This window comes from Eucalyptus grandis, chromosome 8 (assembly GCF_016545825.1).
Source record: "Eucalyptus grandis isolate ANBG69807.140 chromosome 8, ASM1654582v1, whole genome shotgun sequence".
NCBI lineage: Eukaryota > Viridiplantae > Streptophyta > Magnoliopsida > Myrtales > Myrtaceae > Eucalyptus > Eucalyptus grandis.
In genome coordinates this window covers 20,620,167-20,633,035 of record NC_052619.1, presented here as the reverse complement: position 1 = coordinate 20,633,035, position 12,869 = coordinate 20,620,167, and the positions used below count along the sequence as shown (strand labels likewise).

General features: G+C 39.7%; 1 pseudogene; it reads left to right on the top strand.

Annotated features, from left to right (window-relative positions):
• Positions 1-5,749, top strand: part of LOC104416521 — an 8,863-nt pseudogene extending 3,114 nt beyond the window's left edge.
• Positions 5,750-12,869: the final 7,120 nt, after the last annotated feature.

Genomic DNA, 12,869 nt, shown 5'->3' with positions numbered 1-12,869 from the left:
TGTGTATTCACCTTGAATCCATTTGTGCCATTGAAACTATCGCGCCTCATTTGTAAATTCAAGGGAGCTCCACTGGTTTAAATGTTGCAGTTTTATACGGGTGCATGCGTTACTCAACATCTTCGAACTAGGAATGTATTTTCGTGTAAGATTTTTCTTGTTTATTCCGTTAAACGAAACTTCTGTGTGGCCGTTTTACTTTGTTATATTTGTGTGATGGATTATTTGACATCTTCATATTTCAAGTCTGGCTTTTTAGTTTTCCTCAACCAAGTTCAAGGAACTCACTGTTGATTATGTTTTCATCAGAGGTTGATGCCAGAGACTTGAATTTGCAGGAATCTTTTCTTACTCATGCCGGAATAGTGCACGCACAGTCGGCGACTCATGGAGAGCCTGCTCCTAGGAATAGTCATCCTCAGAGCTCCGATGCTGGAAATTAGTTTTTGGTTGTACACAATGGGGTCATCACTAATCATGAGGTTGGTTAAGGCTTAACTGGCAACTATTTGGACTATAGTATACTTTTTATTTATATTCAGGTTGCATTTTGCTATATAAATTATGAAAGCTTTCTTTCACCTTTGAGGTGAGTTTGCTTTCAAATTTTCATGTCTGAAAGTACATCCTTGTCATTGATTATTTGTAACATTATGACAATGTAATGCTTACATCTCCTGAGGTATCGCAGATCATATTTTGTGTTTGGATGATTTTATGCCATAAATCAGTTTATGCATCTTAGAGGTATTTAATCTAGACAACTACTCTTTCTTAGAATGTGAGTGAAGCCATAGCTGCTGACTAGAGGGAGAAGTTGATTCAATCAATGAAGCTTTATTTGATTGATCTAGTAAGGGGTCTTATGAATAGGCCACATTAGTCATTGTTAATAATAAACTGGGGCAAGGCTTATCCTTCTGTCATATTATCATGGACCTTTCATTGAAGGCTTCACAGAGCACATGCAGCTTGAAGTGTGGATCATTAGCAGCAAATGTCCTGTGTACCATAAGGAACCTTGCAACAGGTTATGGACCTCATTTTACCCCAGTGAGAAGCATTTTTAGATACCAAGACGCTTTCCTAAAAGAACTATATGATATGCTCCTAATTTAAATGTTACTCTGTGATGAGTCTGTAAAATTCTGTACAATCTCAATGGTATTTCTCTCTAGCTTAAAAGTAACGAAAAAAAATTGCCGGTAGTTTCTTCTAAGGTTCTTACCTTTTCGTTTACATTTGCAGGTCTTAAAGCAAATGCTAATTCGACATGGGTTCAAATTTGAATCTGATACCGACACTGAAGTGATTCCTAAGCTTGCCAAGTACGTTTTTGATAAATCTAATGAAGATTCAGGTAATGGCTTATATGCAATGAAGATCATCATTGCATTTTAATGAGCTTCTTACTGAATTTGTGTGTGAAGAAAAGGAAACCTCAGTCAACACAATTTCAAGAGACACTGAAATTAAAAAAGTTGAAGTTAATCATTTTAATTTTTGCTTAACAATCTTCCAATTGAAGCTATATTATTAATCTATAGATTTTCAGTTGAATCTCATGTAATTATATGAAGGTTGTAGTGTTGGAAATCTGTTCAACTCTTTGTAAACACTAAAAAGCCATGATGGATAAAACATCTCTGACATCTTTTGTTGAAAGTATCGTTTATGTATGTCAGGCCCATGTTGCACCAGTACTTTTCCCAACAAGCGTAGGGGCTTCAGATCTTAAAACAAATTGTTTTGGTGACTCATTTCCTTTCTGTAGGGCCTCAGTAAATGGATACTTAATTCTGCAACAGCCTTTTAGCGTATGAATGACATCATTTTGGGCAAAATTTGATTTTATTTCTCCAATTGTTTGCTTGTTGTAAATTGACTGGCAATATGACCACCAATGGGATTGTGCTCATCATATATACATATTCCACATAATTTGCTTTGTGTCTTGAAGTGTGCTATCGTGTTACTTTACCCTAGAGCACAATGTTCAGTGACATTTAATTTATGATTGGTATATTATTTGGACTGCAGGTGACACGACTGTCACATTTAGTCAAGTTGTACTGGAAGTCAAAGTAAGTTCCATTTAAAACTTGGGTGGTACTTGTTGCAAATGAGTTACTTTTGATCACATCTCATGAATCATTATCTATTTTCAGTTGCTTTGTGTCCTTTCAGCTTCACTAAAAGCTATGCTATGTATGTTCTTCTAGAACTCAGGCTATTAACCATAGTTCAATCAAATGTTTCTTATGATACAATGTTTCTGCAAAGACTTGAATAGCATCTGTTTTGCTTGGTGAAGACAGTATATTGAGTTTTTACTTTGGGTCTTAGAGTGCCTTAGAAATGCTAAGCTGGATGCACATTAATTTCCTATTAGAACCGGGAATTGGAATAGCATTGTTTCTGTTGTCCACCATGGCACATATTTTTGGTCATGATACGATAAGTTTGAGAAAAGCTTGTGGTTGTCTATGGTGTTGAACTCTTACTTCATTTTTAGGTCTCCATGATGCGTCAACTGTAGCTTAGTCTTAGGATTTCTTTATTCATATGTGTAGTTGTCCATTCCTGTTTGTCTTACCTATGCATTTTAGTTGACAAAATTCTTGTTTGTCTTGTAATTTATCATAACTGTAACATAGTTATTAATTCATTCAGGAATTGACGGAAGAATCAAGCAAAGGATCATTATTTCATGATGATAAGTACCCTTCGCAGAATGGGAATCCCAGTGAACTGTTTTTATCGAGTGATGCAAATGCTCTGGTTGAGCACACAAGAACAGTTCTGGTCATTGAAGAAGGTGAAGTTGTTGATCTGAAGGTAATTACATAGTTGTTTTAAGGAATTTATGTGTATTCTTAACCTTTATGGCACAGGCTGCCTTATCAGTCTCTTGATTTTATGTTTTATTGATTGACCAAATGTATCTTAGTTGTTAAGATTTTAGGGGTGGGGGGTACTTCACTTCAACGTAAGTTCTATCGATTTCGTCTCAGTATCAATTTGTGAATATACCGTCAGACTGCATAGCAACATGGTAAAATATGCTTAATATCACCAGTACTAACCACTAGTGTAAACGGTTCGGTTCGGTTCGGTTTTTTTGAAAACCGAACCGAACCGAACCGTTAGAAAATCTTCCGAATCAACCGAAACCGAAGTTCACAAACAGCGAACCGAACCGAAATTTCAGTTCGGTTCGGTTCGGTTTTTCGGTTTTTAGCCTTTGGTTTTCGGTTTTTTTTTTTTTTTCTATTAAACTTAGATTTCTCCACTTTTATTTCTCCATTTTTATTTGTTGGTTCGGTTCGGTTCGGTTAACCGATAAAACCGAACCGAACCGAACCGAACCGAAAATTTTCGGTTTTAATGAAAACCAAACCGAAAAACCGAATTTTTCGGTTCGGTTTTCGGTTCGGTTCGGGTTTTGGTTCGGGAACGACACCCTACTAACCACCTATTTAGTTGTACCGAGAACCTTTCGTTTCAATGTCGCCAGAATTCTATTTGACTTGACTTCTTGCATGTAGCTGAATAGCAGTCTTGTCCTTTTCCATTGGAGGAGCATGCTGCCTTCATGGGAGGTGAACTTTGATGCGGAAAGTCCTGCTATATCACCTCAATTGAGGGCTGATGACTATGATCGTTTCTTTCCAGAGTATTTTGATAATGTAGTGACTCATGAGAAGCCAAATGCTGAATTTATTCTACTAATGCTGGTTGCATCAGGATGGAGGGGTATCTATCTTAAAGTTTGATGGTGACAAAGGAAAACGCGGTGTACTTTCCACGCCAGCATCTGTACAGCGTGCACTTTCTGTTCTCGAGATGGAAGTTGAACAAATAAATAAAGGAAACTACGAGCATTATATGCAGAAAGAAATTCATGAACAGCCAGAATCTCTAACAACCACAATGAGGGGCAGACTTATACGTGGAGGCACCTGCAAAGCTAAGACTGTCCTTCTGGGTGGATTGAAGGGTCATCTCAAGACAATTAGGAGGAGCTAGAGGATTGTTTATATTGGTTGAGGTACGAGCTATAATGCTGTTTTAGCTGCAAGGCCCATCTTGGAAGAACTTTCAGGCAAGTAGTGAATGATAGCTTATGTGGGTTGGAGATGTTAATTTATTTTTACCAACTCTTTTCTTGTTTTCTTGCTTTCAAAACAGGAATTCCCGTGACAATGGAAATTGCAAGTGATCTTTTGGATCGTCAAGGCCCAATTTATAGAGAAGATACAGCAGTATTTGTCAGTCAGTCTGGTGAAACAGCAGATACCTTACATGCACTGGAATATGCTCTCCAGAATGGTGCATTATGTTTAGGAATTACTAATACTGTTGGCAGTGCAATTGCCAGCAATACACATTGTGGTGGTGTCCATATAAATGCTGGTGCTGAGATAGGTGTGGCAAGCACCAACGTGAGAGAGCACCTTTTGACATTCTGTTGCAGAAATGGTCCTCTCTTCTTCAAGATTTTCATTTCTTTTTTTTTCTTTTTCATGAAATTGATTTACAGATATGCTTTTTGAGCAGGCATATACAAGTCAAATAGTTGTTATGGCTATGTTAGCTTTTGCAATTGGAGGGGATGCTATTTCTAACCAAGTGAAAAGAGAAGCAATAATTGATTGTCTTTTTGACCTTCCAAATATGTGTCAATTCCTATCTCACCTTCACAATTTCTGAACTTCCGTTGGATGTGCCTTTTCTTTCTAAACTCATGTTGATAAATAGTTTGTATGAAACATTAAATCCCTTGTTAATATCTTGTAGACAAAGTTAGAGAGGTGCTGAAGCTTGACCAGGAAATGAAAGATATTGCTAAGCTACTGATTGCAGAGCAGTCACTTCTCATGTTTGGCACAGGTTACAATTATGCCACAGATGCTGCAGCTGTCTCATGATGTTTGGCACAGGTTACAATTATGCCACAGATGCTGCAGCTGTCTCTTTGTGGAGCATGTAGAGTCATTGAAGTTCCTCAGGTAGCAGACTGTCCTTTGCAGGTACAGAGTACTTCCAATAGTTTTCTATGCTTGCCAAGATGCAGCATCTTTTTTTTCCTACTCTATTGTATGCGTTATAATTTGCTGAAGATGAAGCTATGATGTAGATAGGTGGAGCTGGATGGGAGCGTGTAGCTTTCTGTTTCCTTGATTTTTTTTATGCTCTTGTTGTTTGTTTTTGCATTAAGAGTTCTGAAATTCTCTCCATGATTTAGCATTTAGTTCTAAAAGCGAGTTTTTTTTTTTTTTTTTTAAGTCTCAACAAAAACAAAAGAAATCAATTTTATTGATTGAGCCTTAACATTTTGCTTTTTTATTTGTTTATTCATTCATTGCTTATACAGTATTTTCACATTCCTGTTATTCCTTTCAAATAGCTTGTTTCGTTTTACTAGATTTTTCTAATTCGTTGGACATGAGATAATCTTTTGACATTTGGGGTGCAGTTGTTGGCGTATCATCTCACGATCCTAAGAGGATACAATGTCGACCAACCCAGGAACCTCGCAAAGAGTGTGACGATAGACTAGAAGCCTACTAACAGATTTTATTTTATTTTTATTGTGTTTACCTAGCAGCGAAATGGATTATGTCATAAAAATATAAAGCATCTTCTTACACAGAATATACATTCTATTGATCACTTGTACTTTTTGGAATGGCAGTCCTTGTAAGATCTTTATTTATGATCAATTCGGAACTATTGTCGTAACCCATCTTTTTGCACGTTCGCGTCTTGTTATGCAATTATTTGTCAATCTGCCTCTGAGTGCCGTGCTCATGGTACTTAAACATTGTTTCAAGGTGGAGGTTGGAAGAGGAAGATTGTATCCTCATTTGGGAAAAGAGAGCAGGTAGTATAACAAAAAATGTGTTATTAAAGGTACAAGATTAATGGAATTGATTAAGTATATGAGATAGATTTGCTTCTTTTGCTAATATCAGTTTTTGACGTTAAGCGGGTCTCTCGAGTGGTGATTATCATGTCGGTCATTAAGGCAATTTGTACCATGTTCTAGTTTCCTTTTTTAGTGTGATACTTAGCTCCATGATGTGGTTCAATTTGTAGATACACAGAGCCCTCATGTATTCAAATGAAAAGAATTTTGATGTCTACTTGCTCCGTGAGCAGTTCATTCTATCAATTACTCGTACGTGGAAAATATGATTTGACTCTCATTAGACACCATATGATATGACTCTCATTAGACACCAACAAAATACAATATGACTCGCGAGATACCAACAAAAGCAAAACCATAAGCTGCTTCTGGCATTGGTAAAGGTTGTGCAACGCGATGTTATTTTTCTTCTGAACTGTAATTTCACTTTCCAGGGGTGTGCTGGGGGTGGGCACCCAGTAGCACATGTGGGGATGGGTCAGCTTGGACCGAATCCCAATTCCGGCACGAAGCGCGGGCATCCGTGGCTGTACGAGGCAAGAGCGTCGGGGCTGCTAGTCGGCGAGGGCGGAAAACGTGGACAAAAATAGATACACTCTTGTGGTGAGCCCATGTGGAAAGGTTTCGAGCGAGACAGGGCAAGAGGACCACGGGAAGCAACGCGAATGGCAAGAGATAGGGTAATGATTGAAAGGGGCCGGGACCAACACCGATGCGAGGGACACCACTAAAAGCGTGGCGGCGAGCATCATGAGAACGTGGAACACTCGGGCGCAGCAAGCGGGAGCCAACGACAGGTGAGCGACAAGCGCCAGTGCGCAGTAGAACAGAAGACAGAAGACGGCAAGGGAGGTGGCAAAAGGGTGGGTCTCGAATGGGGACTCGGGTTTCCCTTGGAATTTCACCTCGACGAAGTTCACCAGCACGGAAACAAGGAAGGCGAGGATGGGGTGGAAGGAAGTGAAGCCAGGGGAACCTCGGACATTTGTGTCGGGACGACGGTCAGGCAGCATTGGGATCAGCTTCTTGAGGATCGGCAGTCTTGTGTAGAAATGATGAGAGAGAAAGATGGCTAGAGGGGAGCATATCTTGGCCGATTGCAGATGCCTCTCTCCCTATATATATATATATGCTTACATATGTGTGTTTTCCAGTTTACGAGCTGTTCTTCCAAAAGCTGATTTTGACATAGGCATATGTCCAAAATCCCTTCACAATATCAAAGCTGATTTTGACATAGGCATATGTCCAAAATCCCTTCGCAGTATACTGCGAAGGGATTTTGGACATATGCCTATGTCAAAATCAGCTTTTGGAAGAACAGCTCGTAAACTGGAAAATGTGTCTAAATCAGCATTTGGAAAAACACATGCCTCGTAAACTGTGTATATGCCCGGTCAGCGTTTGGAAAAATACATACCTCGTACACTGTATATGTGCCCAGGCTCTGGGAAAACACATGCCTCAGTATATTTGTGCTTTTCCCGACCCTAGTGTACGAGGCATATATATAGAGGCATCTTCCCAGGCGCTGCCCGGGCATATATACATACCTACACAGGACCCGAAGGGGACTATTTTGCCCCGTATAAACTGGGTCCGATTAGTCAGTACGATTAACGAAGAGGCTATGTTGGTAAAGTCCGGGGCTCCCACTTTCTATCGCCCAGTCAACAGGCAGCTTCTGGGCTGCTTCTTGATTTTTCAAGCCGCAATTGAAGACGCGGCGGTCAACGAGGTGATTTGGTGGGAGGGCCACGTGGGTGATCCTAAAATTCTCTCCAATAGGGAAAACTGTGTGAATGGACATCTTAGTTTTGATTTGATTTGCCGTGTAGGCCGATTATAAAGACCCCAAATTTCAAGAGAAGTTTGTGTCCATGCTCGTTGAGAGGCTTAGGGAGTTGAATCTTGTGGTGTGGAATGGCAATATCCTCACTTTCAAGGACTTCGTCAGCACTGCTAAGCAATTGCTTCTTGCCTTGAACCCATTTTACTAACGACACTACCGTGGACTTGTTTTGGATTTTGGTCCTTGAGTGGTGGCTTGTGTTCTTATCTTAGTTGTATTATCCATGGTCTCAAAGAGTTCGGCTCCATAAGGTTCTTTCTTAGAGCTTCGATAATACAGCTCCACAAGACGTTTAATGACACTTTGTTCCCAATCACATCCCTTCGTATTTTCGACTTCTCCTATTATTACCTTCTTCATAAATCCTTTAGTTAAAGATGACACACTTGTGTGGACACCTAGATTTTTGTCGACATTTTTAAAGTATCCATTTATTTTGCAAAAATATATAAAGTTATAAAGAAAACAAAAAAAGAAAAAGAAAAAATGAAATCAAGATGAATAAAAATTGAATGGGCCAGCATGCCCGACACACTTGGCATAACCTTCGGCCCTCACCCCTAAAATTCTTCTCCTTAGGCCCATCCTTTCTTTTATTTTCCCAGCCCATTTATTTTCTTTTTTCAAAGCATATCATTTATTCCTCCTTTAGCACGACTCACGCCTGTGATGCAAGAAGGGGGACGGTCCTTGACCGTGACCAAATGAAAGCTGTGAGAAAGCATGCGCCCGTCAGCGAGGGAGGAGCGACGGAGAGGTGACGGGAGCAAGTCCGAACCTTCTAGGATGGTGAGGTGGCGAGGCTAAAAGAAAAATATTCGCCCGCTGAGGCAAGGGGTGCTTGTCGATCGCTCGAGGATATATACAGAAGCAAGGTGGGTCGAGCGTTGGAGAGGAGGACAGGGGAAGGCTCGACGGTTTTGGCAAAAACCAGATCGCAAAGGATGAGATCTTTTCTTTTAGCTGAAACCAGAATCGTGGAGGGAGAGAGCGAGTTTTCTGAGGAGCTGAAGAAGGGGTTCGCGCGAGTTCATCTCGAGCCCCGCCTGGTTACCGTCGGTCGCCAAACATGTTCGTGGTCGAGCGACAAGCACCATCGAGCGTGACAGTTCGCCGGAGCAAGGGAGGAGTGCCGGCCGTTTCTTGAGCTTTGATGACGTACAAGTGGCAGCGGTGACACCATTTCTGGCTAGGTAGGGATCACGCTTCCTTCGGGTTCTCGGCAATATAATGTGAGTTTCTTGACAGTACTGTTCACACATTTTTGTTTCATAGAACAATATATGTCACACCCCAAAACCACAAAGAATGGGAATGACACGGCCGTCCTTCTTTACACAGGACGCAGCCTCAAACACAACCAACAAACTGATATTAACTTATATATATCTCAAACCATATATATCAAATAAACCAACAAATTGGTTGCAATATCAGAGTTTCCATAATCCACCAAAAGAGAAGATATACGTTTAAAACTCAGACGATCCAACTACTAGTAAGTATTATTTGCACCGCTTCCTTAAACCATACCAAAAACAAACTAGAACTCCTCAAAAGTTCCCACCGACTACGCACTCGCTCTATTCGCCGCTAGCTGAGGAACCTGAAAATATTAAAGGAGGAATGGGATGAGCAACCACAGCTCAGTGAGTAGTACATATCTTCTAAGCAGATCGAACAACCACTATGCATGTATACAAAACAATACCAAATTTCATAACACCAATTCAATATAAAATACATATCGAATCATATAAAAGTTATTTCTTATCATCAAAAATTTATACTAATACGAAAAACTCATTTGAATCGCCATCAAAAGTCAAGTATCAATGGTCGAATCCATCGAATAATCTCCATAAAAAACACATATCAATGGTCTATCCATTGATCAATCTTTTGCTCAATAACTAACCATGGTCACGACACAACGCCCTGTGACAAGGCGACTAAGATTCTCCCCTTGGCAAGGTCTCCACCTACAAAGCCGGTGGCTAGGCCCAGAAGGATATCCTAAACTTGGTATGCATACCCCAAAAACCCATCACTGGATTCACAGTCATATTGAGCATAAATAACCATCCTCCAATACCAGAAATCCAATCCAAAAATCAATATCTCAAACCAAACAAATAACATTTTGCAACATAGCCCATCATCCATTTCATATCCGTTTCTCAAATCATCATAAACCTTTTATAAATCAGTCGCAAAGCAATTTCATATATGTTTCTCCATAAACCTTGTATAATGTGCTTTTCAAAGATTCACAATCAACCAAAGAGTAGCAATTGCTCGATCTGGCTTTTATGCAATAAAAATGCCCTTCTCAATTCAATACTATACATATATATACATATATATACTTCAAGACATGATTTTATAAAACCAAAGAAGATATAGTACCACTCACCTCGTCGTCGATGACCAAACGACGAACGATACTCGTATCGTCGAATTCAAGGTCCTATCAAATAACCGAAAAATAATATTAAAATCTATTCTATCCCGACTACAAAATGACTAAGTTACGCCTTAACTCTAACAAAAGGACTTCTGCGCGCTAACAAATTGCATAACCAAAGCGATTGTTCAAGCCATTTGCAACATGAAGTTTAAACGCAAAACTTGATCAAGCCTTAACTTTTTCTTCCGAACCCCGATCTGAACGTACTTATATTCAGTAGAGAGCTCTTGAAACATATCACAAGAATCCCAACTTGGCCATCCCAAAATCAAGCCGAAAAATGACAAGATACGGGCCCAAAGCTGCTGGACGCGTACTGTTCACTGCGTGTGGGAAACTTTGAAATTCTGTTTTGGACAAACCATAAGCTCAAATCACGATCCGTAAAATCCCACGGCTCCACAACACCCTAAATTACCATTCTTGCAAAAATACGCGGCTCAACGACTCCAAAATTAGACTTCACCGCTCAGTTTTCCAAAAATTTCTGAATTTAAGTCCTAAATCCAAAATTACTTCAATCGGACAAACAAGGGCTTGATCTCTTACCGGGTGCTGTGTTATGGAGTCAAGTTGGCTTGGCGAGGCATCCGAGACGTGCACGTGCCAAAATTCCTTTCCTTTTTCCCTTTTTCTCTTCTCCTTCCTCTTCTTCGTCTTTTCTTTCTTTTCTTTTTGGTCGAGGAACTCTCAGCTTCTATTTAGCCGAGCCCTCTCCCCTCTCCTTTTGTTTTACTGACTTTTCAGTTTCTTTTTCAGTTTCTTCTTTTGGGGCCCACTAACATAATATTACATTATTGCATAATATTACAATATACGCAACCAACCCCTTAGCCTCCCACGTTAGCCTCCCGCCTTACCTTGCGATATCGCAATTCAGGACATGGCCATGCTCCACCACATCAGCATAATCCCTTTCCACTTGGTGAGTGACAGATGGAGCCATGTCCCACCAGGATAGATCTGAAAATTCTCCCTAATATTTCAAAATCTTGGGCCTCCCTCTTGTCAATGAAGAAGACTCTCTCTCTTCTTCTTTTCAAAATTGGCTCCTCTCTCGCCTTCGCTCCCAATCCGCTGCATTCTCTGGCTCATCACTGCAGCATTATAAATAGATAGATTCACTCGACTATTTAAGTGTGTTGAGCCACATCAAATTCTGGCGACACTAAGCGCAAAACTTCTGAGTACAACTAAAAGAGAATGCAACAATCGATTGTCTTTTTGACCTTTCTAGTATGTGTTACTTCCTACCTCACCTTAACAATTTCTGAACTTCTAAGTTGTGTCTGCCCTTTTCGTCTGAACTTATTTTGAGAGAATTTTTTGTATGAAGCATTAAATCTTTTACTATATCTTGTAGACAAAGTTAGAGAGGTGCTGAAGCTTGACCGTGAAATGGAAGATCTTGCTAAGCTACTGATTGCAGAGCAGTCACTTCCCATGTTTGGCAGATGATACAACTATGGTGTAGCTTTGGAAGGTTCTTTAAGTAAAGGAAGTGGTATTAATGCTACATAGTGAAGGAATGCTTGCTGGTGAGATGAAACATCGTTCCCTGGCTCGAGTGGATGACAGTCTACGTGTTGTAGTGATTACTATTCATGATGCTTGCTTCAAGTTAGCTTTTGCGGTATAGGTTAACTTGCATCCCAGTAGTCCCTATTTGGTCTAAAACTGAAGGTGTCAATGTTAACAACAAGCAACAATCAGTTATTCAGCAACTTCGTGCCAGTAAATGACACCTAATTGTCATGTGCTCCTGGGGGATGCTGAAGCTGTGTCTCGTGGAGGAGCGTGTAGGGTCATTGAAGTTCCAAAGGTGGAGGACCGTCTTCAGCCTGTAGTCAATATAGTTCATTTGCAGATACAGGGTACTTACATAATTTCTTAATGCTTATCTATCAAGAGAAATCTCTTTATGCTTTGCCAAGATGCAACATTTTTTTTCTTATGTTGTACTGAATTCGCCATATCTTGCCGAATGCAAAGCTATGATGTAGATGGGGTGGAACTAGAAGGGAGCATTTAGTTTTCTGTTTTCTCGATTTGTTTTATGCTCTTGGTGTTTGTTTTTGGATTAAGGGTTCCAAAATTCTCACTATAATTTTTTGTTTAGTTTTTAAAGAGATCCCTTTTTAAGTCTCAACTAGCACAAACAAAAGCAATTTTATTGATTGAGCCTTATCATTATGCTGTTCTAACTATTTTGTTCTTATAAAGTACCTTAACATTACTGTTTCCTCTTTTCAGATGGTCTGTTTCGTTTTAGTTGATTTGCTGATTCGTTGGACATGGAATAATTTTATACTTTTGGGGTGGAGTTGTTGGTGTATCCAGCCTAAGAACCTCGCAAAATATGTGACAACTGAGTACAAGCAATTTCTTCCGATTTTATTCATCTGGCAGCAAAATGTATCATGTCATGAGAATATAAAGCGATTTTGCAGCATAGTTTACATTCTATTGATCACGTTGATTCACTAATACTTGTTACTTTTTTAATGAGCTAGGAAAAACTGCCGTAACCCAACTTTTTGTGCGTTCACAGCTTGTTATGCATTCACCTATTAATCTGTACCTTGAAGTCATAATCATGGTACCCAATCATT